General features: G+C 48.9%; 1 protein-coding gene across 1 annotated transcript in view; it reads left to right on the top strand.

The window, feature by feature from the left end:
• The first annotated feature begins 2,660 nt into the window (after window positions 1-2,660).
• Window positions 2,661-13,783, top strand: part of LOC140391525 (FERM, ARHGEF and pleckstrin domain-containing protein 1-like) — a 326,539-nt gene continuing 315,416 nt past the window's right edge. Inside the window, 1 exon segment of the mRNA XM_072476099.1 lies at window positions 2,661-3,004. The gene's annotated coding sequence lies outside the window, so the exon portion shown is untranslated.

The raw sequence follows: 13,783 nt of genomic DNA, 5'->3' as shown, positions 1-13,783 counted from the left end.
ACCAGCAGACATGCCACTCCCAGGAGAGCTCCCAGCAGACATGCCATTCCTGGGGGGGGGGGTGGGGGAGCACCCAGAAGACATGCCCCTCCTGGGGGGGGAGCTCCCAGCAGACATGCCACTCCCAGGGGAGCTCCCAGCAGACATGCCACTCCCAGGGGGGAGCTCCCAGCAGACATTCCGCTCCCGGGCGGAGCTCCCAGCAGACATGCCACTCCCAGCAGACATGCCACACCCGGGTGGAGCTCCCAGCAGACATGCCACTCCCGGGGAGAACTTCTCTGCCACACCTTCAGTTACACTTTCCCATCAAAGTCCCCCCGCTTTTGGGTAAAAAAAGAGCTCAAAACCGACGTCTTCGAGCCGGAGCTCCCCTGAGTGTAACCACTCACTCCATAGCCACCACCGGAAGTCCCCGGGTTGTGAATTTGTGGAACTCTGCCCCATAGTGCGATGGAGTCCGAATCATTAAATGGTTCAAGAGGGAGAAAGATATATTTTTGATTTTAAAACTGGGTTAAAGGGATATGGGAAACCGGGAGGGGTGGATTTCTTAATTACTGACTTCTGCTTCTAATTCCTATATTCCAATGTTCCTATAACTGGCTATAGGGATGCGAACTGTGGCTTAATGTATTCCTGGAGTTGTCATCACATGACTTGCTCTGTTTCCACCGCCCGCCCTTAGGTGGCTGTCTGTGGAGTCTGCACGTTCTCCACGTGTCTGCGGGGTTTCCTCCGGGTGCTCCGAATTCCGCCCACAGTCCACCGGTGGCGATGGTGACTTGGGGCTTTTCACATTAACTTCATTGCAGTGTTAGTGTAGGTCTACTTGTGACAATAAAGATTGTTATTATTAAAGATGTGCAGGTTAGGTGGGGTTACGGGGATAGGGCAGGGGAGTGGGCCTAGTTTTAGTGGGCTGGTTTAGCACAGTGGGCTAAACAGCTGGCTTGTAATGCAAAAACAAAGCCAGCAGCGCGGGTTCAATTCCCGTACCAGCCTCCCCGAACAGGCGCCGGAATGTGACGACTAGGGGCTTTTCACAGTAACTTCATTGAAGCCTACTCGTGACAATAAGCGATTATTATTATTTTAGGTAGGGTGCTCTTTCAGAGGGTCGGATGGCCTACTGCACTGTCGGAATTCTATGGTTCTATGAACACGTCCATCCTGGTGACGTGCAGCCTTCCTACACCAACTGGAAAGCAAAATGGCTCATTACCCAACTGGATGGTGTTTGATTGTCAGACAAATAGCATTCTCCCCCCCCCCCCCCCCCCCCCCCCACACACACACACCACCAAAGGTTCAAAGAAAAAGTGGAAAACAAAGCTTTTAGAACATCCCAATGTTTTTTCTTCTCCAGATTTGCACACAGCTGTGTCGTAGAGATTTGGGCCGGGATTCTCCGATATCGCGGCCAAGTGTTGACGCCGGTGTCAAAAGCGGCGCGAGAGACGCCGACGTCAACAGGCATCCGGGCTCAGTAATTCTCCTGTTCTTCAGGGGCTAGAACGGCGCCGGAGTGCTGCACGCTCCTCCGGTGCTGGAAGCAGGCCCTGCACGGCCACCGCGGGTCTGCGCATGTGCGCCACGGCCACCACGTGTCCGCGCATGTGCGCCACAGCCGTCTCTGCGCTGGCGCAGTTGCCGTCTCCACACCGGTGCGGACCAATATGTCGGCAGCCAAACAGCAGGCCCGCGCGGAAGGAGCTAGGCCCCCTCCAGATCGCGGCCGCCCGCCGATCAGAAGCCCCCGATCACGGGCTTAGACCCTGTGGAGGCCTCCCCAGAGTCAGATTCCCAGCCCCCCCACCAGGACGTCCACATCGGCCGTGGGTTCCGGCTCCCGCCGTGTGGCACCAGGTTTGAACCACGCCGGTGGAACTTGGCGGGAGTTCGACCCGTCGCCCGCAGATAATCGCCGCGGGGGCCTCTTTCAGCGGCCCCTGACCAGCGCAGCCGCCACTGTGCAGGCACGATTGGCGTCGGAGCGGCGTGGCAGGATTCCTGTGCCCCCCCCGACGATTCTCCGACCCGGTGCGGGCTCGGAGAATCCTGGCCTTGCTCTTCAATTCCAGGGAACTCCAGGCCAGCCTGCTTCCATACTTTGGGTGGCACGGCAGCACAGGGGCTAGCACTGTTGCTTCACAGCGCCAGGGACCCAGGTTTGATTCCTGGCTTGGGTCAGTGTCTGTGCAGAGTCTGCACGTTCTCCCCGTGTCTGCGTGCGTTTCCTCCGGATGCTCCGGTTTCCTCCCACAAGTCCCGAAAGACGTGCTGTTAGGTGAATTGGACATTGTGAATTCTCCCTCTGTGTACCCCAACAGACGCCGGAATGTGGCGACTAGGGGCTTTTCACAGCAACTTCATTGCAGTGTTAATGTAAGCCTACTTGTGACACTAATAAAGATTATTATTATTTCTGTGCGACCTGCAGGGTTAGACAAAAAAAAAGTGTCTACAAAATTGTCTCTTTTTGTTTGACATTGGGTTTGCTACCTTACTGCCTTGGTTGGGAGCCTGATTCACTCCTGACAAACTTTGCGAGCCTGGGTGGGTGTTGGGAGTCTGTGAACTGACCTATTGATTGAATGTTCCTCTGCTGGGAGCGGGGCAAGTTGGGTTATTGCGCTGGGCGGCGCTTGTGCTGTTTGTCGGTCTGGTAGAGATGGCGCTGTTCATCAATACTCCACACTCCCAACCTGGCAATGTGAAGCTCACATCTCTCAGCAGTTGGGATATTATGGCGACCCGGAGCCTGTCTTCCTGCAGTCTCTGAAACACCTGGACTCTCCCACCCTCCCCTCCCTCTGCGTTTGCCAGCCCCCAGTAGCCCCCTACCCTCCTCCCCCCACCCCCACCCCCACCCCCACTCCACCCCCTCAACAGGAAAAAGCCAAGCAGCGTCTTCCAGCCCTTCTGGGGGAAGAAGCAGAAGAGAAGAGGAGGGGGTGGGGGGGAAGGCAGCAGGACCGAGGAGGAGATCGCAGCCGCCGAGGTGAGGGGGGTTTGGAGGGGATTCAGCCACTGGAGAGGGAGGAATGAGCCAACACTCTGGGCTGGAAGGGGTTGGGGGGGGGGGGGGGGGGGCTAATTCTGGGCTTGTCTGAGGCTTAGCTCAGAGCCTTTGGGGGGGGGGGGTGAGTTACCTGGGGCTGGAGATGTCTCAATGTTGCATGTCCACTCTCCCAGCATCGGAAACAAATCTCACAACTATTCTTTTTGTTTCGGCCCTGGCTCCAGCTTCAGCTCTTTCTCTCTGTCTCCCTCTTTCTTTCTCTCTCTCTCTCTCTTTCTCTCTCTCTCTGTCTCTTTCTCTCTGCCTCCCTCTCTCTTTCTCTCTCTCTCTCTCTCTCTTTCTCTCTCTCTCTCTCTTTCTCTCTCTCTCTGTCTCTTTCTCTCTGTCTCCCTCTCCCTTTCTCTGTCTCTTTCTCTCTTTCCCCCTCTGTCTTTTTCTCTGTCTCCCTCTTTCTTTCTCTCTCTCTCTCTTTCTCTCTCTCTCTGTCTCTTTCTCTCTGTCTCCCTCTCTCTTTCTCTCTCTCTCTCTCTCTCTTTCTCTCTCTCTCTGTCTCTTTCTCTCTGTCTCCCTCTCTCTTTCTCTGTCTCTTTCTCTCTTTCCCCCTCTGTCTTTTTCTCTGTCTCCCTCTTTCTTTCTCTCTGTGTCTGTCTCCCTCTTTCTTTCTCTCTCTCTGTCTCCCGCTTTCTCTCTCTGTCTGTCTCCCTCTCTCTCTGTCTGTCTCCCTCTTTCTTTCTCTCTCTCTCTCTGCCTCCCTCTCTCTTTCTCTCTACCTTTACTCTTTCTCACGTTCAGTACAACGCCGGGGGGGATTGTTTTAATCAATCTTTATTTTTTTGCTTTGTGTAAGTGTGCAATCGCGAGATTCCAGGAAAGGAACTCAAAAGTTTATTCCCCCCTTTGCAGAAATGTGAATGTAAAGAATTCCCCATTCCCCCCCCCACCCCCCCTCCCTCTGGTTAAACATTTCCTTGTCGCGGATCAGATTTCACTGGGAAATGAGGTTGATTATTCGTTCCCCAGTGTTTGGAGGACTGCAGGCGAGTCCGGGTCCTGTCCTTTCTCCTGACACTTTGATCAGTTTCCCAGCGTCAGGGGCAGAAATAGACAAAAGGTTCGCTCTGTTTTTGTTTTTAAATGATGTGTGCAAAAAAATAGAGAGGCAGAACTCGCCTTGAACTGAGCTACAGCCGACTCTGTTTAGAAACTGGGCTACATCTGGTTTGTGTGTGTGTGTGTGGGGGGGGGGGGGGGGGGTGATCTAGGCTAGCAAACCCTCACTCATCACTGGGAGGTTAATTCAGTCTGAGGATCTGCCCATCCAGCTATGCAACAAAAATTGCATTCATATAGCGCCTTTCATGACCTCAGGACGTCCCCAAGTGCTTTACAGCCTTTTGCGGTGTAGTCAGTGTGCACAATGTGTCAGCCAATTTCCGCACAGCAAGCTCCCACCTACAGCAATGTGATAATGACCCAGGTCGTCGGTTTTTAGCGGTGTCGGTACAGGAATAAATATTGGCCCCGGGACAACGGGTAGAGAACTCCCTGAACGAGGGCAGCATGACTGGCTTAATGTCATACCCATAGGTTTAAGGTGCGAGGGGCAAGGTTTAGAGGAGATGTACGAGGCACGTTTTTTTACACAGAGGGTAGTGGGTGCCTGGAACTCGCTGCCGGAGGAGGTAGTGGAAGCAGGGACGATAGTGACGTTTAAGGGGCATCTTGACAAAAGCATGAATAAGATGGGAATGGAGGGATACGGACCCAGGAAGTGTAGAAGATTTTACTTTAGACGGGCAGCATGGTTGGCGCGGGCTTGGAGGGCCGAAGGGCCTGTTCCTGTGATGTACTTTTCTTTGCTCTTTGTTCTTTAAAACATGGCACCTCCAACAGTGCAGCACTTCCTCAGTACTGCAATGCCGGCCTTGCCTTTTTTGTACTCAGGTCTCCGGGATTGGGATTTGAACCCACGGCCTCCTGGTGGAGTGTGTGGCCCACAGAGCCAGTCTTGTGTAGAGGCAATGGCTTCCACCAGGGAACTCACGCAAATAACGTGCCTAATTCTCGATGCTTAAGTCCATGTGTTACCTCACCGCAATGTTTAAAATTATACGGGTTGGGGCCTTGCGTTACTCTATTTAGCCGTATTATTGAGGTAATTAGTTTTATTACATAAGTGAAGTTTGTACTGGGTAAAGTAAGTTTTCCCAGAGCTTGTGGGGTGCTTTGGAAAGACTACAGAAAAAAAAATACAACGGGCATTTTAAGTTTTGGAGAATATCTCAAAACCAAGAGACTACCTCAGGGGCTCCATTTTCAGCTCCACAAATGTAGTCGACCTACTCATTCTGAATGTTAACAGCATGTTCAGCACTTGTCCTTTCTTTGTATTTATTTACTTGTTTCACATTGACAGAAAATCAAGTTTAAAACCACGTGTAACTTCAGCTCACCCACCATCACCGGTACCAAGGCGTCTGTTCACCATTACTCCCGTGCTCGGTGACCTACACTGGCTCCCAGCCCGGCAAGGCCTCCATTTTTAAAATTCTCCCCCATCCTGGCTTTCGAATCCCTGCGTGTGGGCCTCGCTCCTGCCCATCTCCGTAAGCCTCCTCCAGCCCTACGATCCGGTGAGATCTCTAAGCTCCTCCAATTCAGTTTCTTGCTCATGCCCGATTTTAATCACTCCACCACCACCAGCAGCTGTCAGCTGTTTGAGCCCCCAGTTCTGGAATTCCCTCCCTAAATCTGCCCATCTCCTTCTCCCTCTTTAAACAACCAACGTCTGTCATCAAGCTTTTGATCACTTGTGCAAATCCGTCCTCATGTAGCTTGGCGTCAAATTCTGTCTGTATGTCTGCACTCCAGTGAAGCACCTTGGGACATTTTATTATGTCAAAGGCGCTATATAAAGGCAAACTGTTTTGTAGCATACATTGATAAAGTACTTAACAGTGAGGGGCATGGTGGCACAGTGGTTAGCACCGCTCCCTCACGTCATTGAGGACCCGAGTTTGATCTCGACCCCAGGTCACTGTCTGTGTGGAATTAGCACGTTCTCCCCATGTCTGCGTGGGTCTCACCCCCACAACCCAAATAGATGTGCAGGGAAGTGAGTTAGCCACGCTAAATTGCCCCTTAACTTGGAAAAAAGAATTGGATACTCGAAATTTTACTTTTAATTTAAAAAAGATAATTTGTCCTTAATAGCAGAACCTGTTGGCAATCAGCAATGAGATGTAGACCGTTCTGTACTGTTTTAAGATCTAAACTAAATCTGTCCTCTCCATACAGATGGACCTGCGATATATTTCTATTTTTCTATTGGATTTGATTTTAACGACTGTTTTCTAAGCCTCGGTTGTAATTTTGTCCTGTAATCATTCCTAAAGACAACTAGTGCTGAGTGCTGGAGCTTACCTCACGGTGCACCAATTTCACTTATCTAATAAAGCACAACTGACAAAATAATGTGAACAAATGACAGTAAGAAAAGGTTCTAAATCAACCATGTAATTTTAAAAGTTGACGTAATGAGGCGCATTATTTACATCTAAATGCTACTTATTGGAATTGCAGTAAAAAGCTAGTAAAAAGAAAGACTTCATAGAATCCCTACAGTGCAGAAGGGGCCATTCGGCCCATCAAGTCTGCACCAACCCTCTGAAAGAGCACCCTACCCAGGCCCAACCCCCATAGCCTGATTTCTGTTACTTTAAAAAGAAATGTTTATTGAGATGTGGCCGTCGTTGTTGGGGCCAGCACTTAAGGCCCATCCCTAATTGCCCTTGAGAAGGTGGTGGTGAGCTGCCTTCTTGAACCGCTGCAGTCCCCGCGGTGTAGGTACACCCACAGTGCTGTTAGGGAGAGAGTTCTAAGATTTTGACCCAGCGACTGTGAAGGCTTCAATGCCTCGGCCAATGGGGTTGCCCATCCAGTTATATTCTTCATTGACTTTTCGGTAACGGTTTAATGCAACTGAGCGGTTTGCTGGGCTGTTTCAAAGGACAGTTAAGAGTCAACCACATTGCTGTGGGTCTGGACTCACGTATAGGCCAGACGAGGACAGCAGATTTCCCCTACGGACGACATGAGTGAACCAGTTGAGTTTTTAATGTCAACCCGGTAGTTTGATGATGATTATTGTTATTTTTGAAAAATTTAGAGTACCCAATTTCTTTTTACAATTAAGGGGCAATTTAGCGTGGCTAATCCACCTACCCTGCACATCTTTTTGGTTTGGGGGGGGGGGGGGGGGCGGAAACCCACGCAGACATGGGGAGAATGTGCACATGGACAGTGACCCGGGGCCGGGATCAAACCCGGGTCCTCAGCGCCGTGAGGCCGTGCCGCCCCTTGATGATTATTATTATTAATGAGCCTACTATCTTGTTCCAAATTTACTGAATTTAAATTCTGCCGCCGTCAGGGTGAGGTTAGAACCCGTGTTTACAGATCATTGATTATTTCTAGTCCAGTAACATCACCACCGTGCTACTGGCTCCCATAATGGAGCAGTGCCTTTAAAGGAAAGCTAAAGAAACAAATGAGGGAGAAAGGAATGGAGAAATATGTTGATGGGGTGAAATAGAGAGGACTGATATGTTGATGGAGTGAAATAGAGAGGACTGAGTGGAGGATCATGTGAAGCATAAACACCAACGTAGACAGGTTGGGTCAAATAACTTGTTTCTCTTCTGCATTCTTTCAACGTAAACCCTCGGGGGGGGGGGGGAGCTTAGTAAACCTTATCCAGATAAAATAATTGGCGCACATTAACACATGCTAGTATCTTATAAACCTCGATCAAATCACTCCCCAGTCTACATTTCTCTGAAATATAGCGAGCCCAGCATCTATGTGGGTCGCTGTTAATGTTTGCAGCAGCAATAAAGTGTTATTCCTGCTTAGTGTGTGGCATAAAAGTGTGTCTCCAAATATTGTGCAGTGAATCTTAACGTCTTATCTTAAATGTCCCAGCACAGTTTTCTTAGCCAGCAGACTGTGCTGCACTAATAATGGTACATTTCTGGATTTATTGCTAAAGGTTCACAATACCTAAAGCGCGGGCATTTCCCACAAGTGTAGTAAAACTTCTAATGAGCCAAATCTTGCCAGTATGCTCTGGGCATTAATCAATTCAGGCCACAATAAAGGAGGACCTCCATTTGCAATGGAGAATAGGAGATTCAGAAAGTGACAACCGTGTAGGAGATCTTATAAAAGAGTCCCTGAAATCTGATTAACTCTCAGTGCAAATGCTATCAAAACCCCGACTTCAGATTATTGTCGCATTTTTAAAGGAAATGTATCTCTACTGGAAAATTCATGAGATTATATCGCTTTTTTTCATCCTTCAAATAGGCGCGTGGTAGATTGCGGTATTGCATTATTTGAATAAATTGGTGTCTGGTTTGAGCTCTGTTTGTGCTGTGTTTGTTCATCTCTACAATTAAGGGTAGAGGTTATGGGCAGTAGTAGGCCTCACTCCTAGCACCCCGACCATCATCGCTCTCACCCCCACCCCCACCCCCACTCCCACCATGCTCGGCTCCGATTGCTGATGGGCTCTGCACTCATTTTTTGTTGCAGTATTGAGGCATTCTTTTAGTTGAGATGTTAAACCAATGCCCCTTTTGCCCTCTGAGGGGCACATAAAAGATCCCGGGGCACAACTAGTACAGAGCCCATCAGTAACAGGAGCCAAGTGTGGTGTGGGGTGGGGGGGTGAGGGGGGGGGGGGCGCGGGGCTGTTGGGGGGGTGACTGAGATCCACCTACTCTTGCCCCATCTCTTATGTCCTCGGTTGTAGAGATGACCACACATTAAAAAAAATAAATAAATGCACCCAATTCATTTTTTCCAATTAAGGGGCAATTTAGCGTGGCCAATCCACCTACCCTGCACATCTTTAGGTTGTGGGGGCAAAATCCACGCAAACACGGGGAGAATGTGCAAACTCCACACGGACAGTGACCCAGAGCCAGGATTGAACCTGGGACCTCAGCATCGTGAGGCAGCAGGGCTAACCCACTGCGCCACCGTGCTGCCCAAGGTGACCATACATAACACAAACAGAGCTCAAACCAGATAGAAGCTTGTACAAATAAATCAGTGCCGCAAGCCATATCCCAGGGCACCATTTCAGAGAAGAGCGAGAGAACAGAAAATGCTGGAAATTCTCAGCAGCTCAGGCAGCATCTGTGGAGAGAGAAACTGAGTCAACGTCAATTCAATTTGACTCTCCCACCCATGCTGCCAGACCCCCACCCCGAGTGTTTCCAGCACGCTCTGTTTTTATTTCAGATTTCCAGCATTCTCTGCATTCTGCTTTTGTGTCCATGTCCTGACTGACAATTTATCCCTCAACCAATATAATTGGGGAAAAAAACCCAGATTATCCGGTCATCGTTGCATTGTTATTTGTGGGATCTTGCTGTGCACAAATTTGTCACTGTCGTGTTTTCTACATTATAACAAAATACTTCATTGGTTGTAAGGTGCTTTGGGATGTCCTGAGGTCGTGAAAGGTGCCATAGAAATGCAAATTTGTTCTTTCTCTCTGGATGACTTTGCATGGTTGCTAACCAGCCCCCCACTCCCCGTCTGCTGCTCAAACCACCTGCCCACAGCCCGTATCTGCGCTGGCATGCGAGGATTGGTAAAGTACCGAACAACGGCATGCATTTATATAAGCGCCTTTAATATAATGAAGCAACCCAAAGCTTTTCATGGGTGTGTTATCAAACAAAACTAGACTCTGAGCCACTGGGACAGTAGCTGGATAGGTGATTAAAATTTGGTGAAAGAGAAGGGTTTTAATGAGGGTCTAAAAGGAGGAGAGCCAGGGGAAGACATTTAGGGAGGGAATTCCTGAGCTCGGGAAGGCATGGCCGCCAATGGTGCAGCAATTCAAATTCAAGATGCTCAAGAGTCCAGAATTGGAGGAATGTAGAGATCTTGGAGGGGAATAAGGTTGGAAGAGATTACAGAGTGAGGGAGGGGTGAGGCCATGGAGAGTCTTGAAAACAGGGATGAGGATTTAAAAATCCAAATTGCTGCTGGATTCAGTGAACTCCGAGAATCTGTGCCTTCAAGGGAAAAGGGGAGAGCATGGGAAGAAAGTTGGAAAAATGGACAATTGAGATGCAAACATTGCGGGTTTACCGAGGAACAGGCATGTGCCTCACCTGGACATCAGCCCATGCTTCATAGAGTCATCGAATGTTTGCGGCACAGAAAGAGGCCACTTGGCTAATCATGTCTATGCCTGCCTCCAAATGAGCCCCCCCCGGTCGAAAACCACTTTCCAGAGCTTGGTGCGAAGCTCTGCAGGTTAAGGCATATCCAGGCACCTTTTCAATGAGTTGAGGGTCTCTGCCTCCACTACCCTTTTCAGGCAGTGAGTTCCAGACCCTCACAATCCTCTGGGGAACAAAACTATTTTCCTCCCCTCCCCTCTGATCTTCCCACAATCACTTTAAATCCTTTGCCTTTAGACACTGACCTCTCAGCTAAAGTAAGTAGCCCCACCCCCACCCCATCCACTCTACCCAGGCCCCTCACAATTTTGTACCTCACAGGTGTGTTGGCCAACAAACATTGGCATTGAGCCACATGAGATGTCGAGAGATCTCTGGAAATTCCAACTCTATTGCGTGCACATGATCCAGTTAAGCGTCTATGCTTCCATTAGTTATGATTCACCTGAGGAAGGAGCTCCGAAAGCTAGTGATTCGAAACAAACCTGTTGGACTTTAACCTGGTGTTGTAAGGCTTCCATTAGTTGTTTGAGCCATGGTGGTGTGAGAGCAGTGTGTGGAATAGTTATTTTCCAAAGTGTGAAATATCATCACTGTGTAAATAAACATTAAGATCTTTAGAGTCCAGGTGATGAAGCAGGTGGTTAAATTTCCAAACCATCTTCTGCCAAGAGTGGAAATAAGTCAATTTGAATTTTTAAAAAATCATCATTCGTCTGACCCTGCTCCCCATGGTCTCTTTGCCTTTATTTGCCGAGGCATAGAGTTTCAGAGCAGGGAGGGTTTGCTGGGACTGTATAAAACATTGGTTAGGCCACAGCTAGAGTATTGTGTACAGTTCTGGAATCCACTTTATAGGAGGGATGTGATCGCACTGGAAAGGGTGCAAAGGAGATTTACCAGGATGTTGCCTGGGCTGGAGTGGTTTAGCTATGAAGAGAGATTGGATAGACTTGGATTATTTTCCTTGGCGCAAAGGAGACTGAAGGGGGAACATGATTGAGATGTATAAAATTATGAGGGGCATAAATAGAGTAGACAGGAAAAAATGTTTCCCCTTGGTGGAGGGATCAATGACCAGGGTGTGTGGATTTAAGGTGAGGGGCAGGAGGTGTAGAGGGGATGTGAGGAATGGTGAGAGTTTGGAACTCGCTGCCTGAAAGGGTGGTGGAGGCAGAGCCCCTCATAACATTTAAGAAGTATTTAGATGTGCACTTGCGATCCCAGGGAGACAGGGCTATGGGCCAAGTGAGGGAAGATGGGATTAGAATAATTAGGTGGTGGTTTTTGATCTGTGCAGATCAGACGTGATGGGCCGACTTTAAGATCGCAATGTTGTGAAAATTCAGGCCCTCCAGTGACAACATCTCAAGCATTCCATGTTTGGCCATTTTCACTGCAAAGCTACATCTAATTGAGGTTGTTGGTACAAGAGGGCACACATTTAAAGTTTTGGTGAAGGGAGAGAGGGGTAGATGAGGAACCTTTTTTTTACACAGCGAGTTGTTGTGATCTAAATAGGTGCTGCCTAAAAGGGGGGTGGGAGCAGATTCAATAGGAACTTTCAAAAGAGAGTTGGATAAACATTTGAATGGGACTCCTTAAAATATTCCTCCATGGGACGTGTGCATCAGGGGCATGTCCAGCATTTATTGTCCTTGAGAAGGTGGTGGTGAGCTGGCCTTCTTGAACCGCTGCCCTCCTTCAGGTGTAGGTACACCCACAGTGCTGTTAGGCAGGGAGTTCCAGGATTTTGACCCAGAGACAGTGGAGGTTCGGCTGATATATTTCCAAGTCAGGGTAACGTGTGGCTTGGAGAGGAACATGTAGGATGTCCTGCCCTTCCAGGCGACGGAGGGTTTGGAAGGAGCTGTCTAAAGAGTCTTGGTGAGTTGCTGCACTGCATCATTTAGATGATCAAACACTGCAGCAGATTTTTATTCAGGTCTCAATATGTGCAGCATCTTATTATTATTATAACTGACGAGATGTGTGAAGTTATGTCAGAATAATTGTATAATGACCCAATCATCTATTAGTAACATAATTAAATTACACCCATACACATTAATCTTGGAATGTGGTTAAAAAGCCTCAGTGAAATGTACCCTCAGTCCCTGGTATGGTAACTATCTGAACCTCAAACTGGATCCAGTCCAACACAGCCCGGCAACAACCAGAGGACTCACTGAAAATTGGATAATAGTTAAACTAACTTCATGCTCGCTAGAAATCACAGCATAACGATCGAAGGCAAATTCTCCCAAGCACTCGCTGACGGGTTTGATGGCGGGCATGGGGGGAGGGGGGGGGAGGCAGAATATGGCAGGTGGTCCAGAAATCAGTATCGATCCAGCGTGAACTTCCCGTCGGATCGTCCGCTGGTGCCCGCCACGATGAAGGTCCAAAGGGAATCTTCCGCCCACGCCTGATTGTCCGCGATTGTCCGGGTACACTTCTGAAACAACAGGGCGTACAGATGTCGGGACTCATCTGATCCATAATTTGACCCCCCCCCCCCCTCTCTAACACGGTGTTGCTGAGGAAAGTTGTATTGTTCCCAGTGCTACTGGAATGATGTAGCTAATTCTGGATCAGGGATTGATACTGGGATCGTTTATGAATGTTACTGTGTGTTCGAAGGTACGGTTCGACATAATCTTCATTTCCCTTATCTGGGGAAAGGAGTAAGTAAAACTTAGGGGGGGGCATGTGGCACAGTGGTTAGCACTGGGACTGCAGCGCTGAGGACCCGGGTTCGAATCCCAGCCCTGGGTCACTGTCCGTGTGGAGTTTTCACATTCTCCCCGTGTCTGCGTGGGTTTCACCCCCACAACCCAAAGATGTGCAGGTTAGGTGGATTGGCCACGCTAAATTGCTCCTTAATTGGAAAGAAAATAATAATTGGGTACTCTAAAAAAATTTCAAAAAGTTATTAAAACTGTGTGAGCTTCTCATACAAATGGAATTCTCAGATTGCATGTTAGTGTGTCGCTGAGATCGAGCTATGGTTAATATCAATTATTGTCCACAGTTCCCAGTGACTTTCCACAAACATTTTTGTGAAAACAAAAAGGATTTATTAGTAAGAAAACTGAAGGCTCACGGCTGTACCCAGCTTCCTACAGGTTTTCTGCCTAAGAGATGACTCCGCCCACTGGAGTGATTAGCCACTCTGAGCCCCAATTGGTTCCCCAAGTCAGGTGACCCTTACTTTGCGATGTTGCCCTTAAAGGGACAATCAGCACAAATCTCCCCCTCCAGCTCCTTTGTATAAACTTCACTAACTAATTCACTCAGTGCTAAATTCTAACTGGACATTATGTACATGAGTTGGGCAATTATAAATTTTGTCCTTAGGGCAGCAGGGTGGCGCAGTGGGTTAGCCCTGTTGCCTCACTGCACCGAGGTCCCAGGTTCGATCCCGGCCCCGGGTCACTGTCCGTGTGGAGTTTGCACATTCTCCCCGTGTCTGCGTGGGTTTCGCCCCCAC

This window comes from Scyliorhinus torazame, chromosome 15 (genome assembly GCF_047496885.1).
Source record: "Scyliorhinus torazame isolate Kashiwa2021f chromosome 15, sScyTor2.1, whole genome shotgun sequence".
In the NCBI taxonomy this organism is placed as follows: domain Eukaryota; kingdom Metazoa; phylum Chordata; class Chondrichthyes; order Carcharhiniformes; family Scyliorhinidae; genus Scyliorhinus; species Scyliorhinus torazame.
Note: the sequence above shows the minus strand (reverse complement) of the source record. Positions and strands in the feature narration are given on the sequence as shown.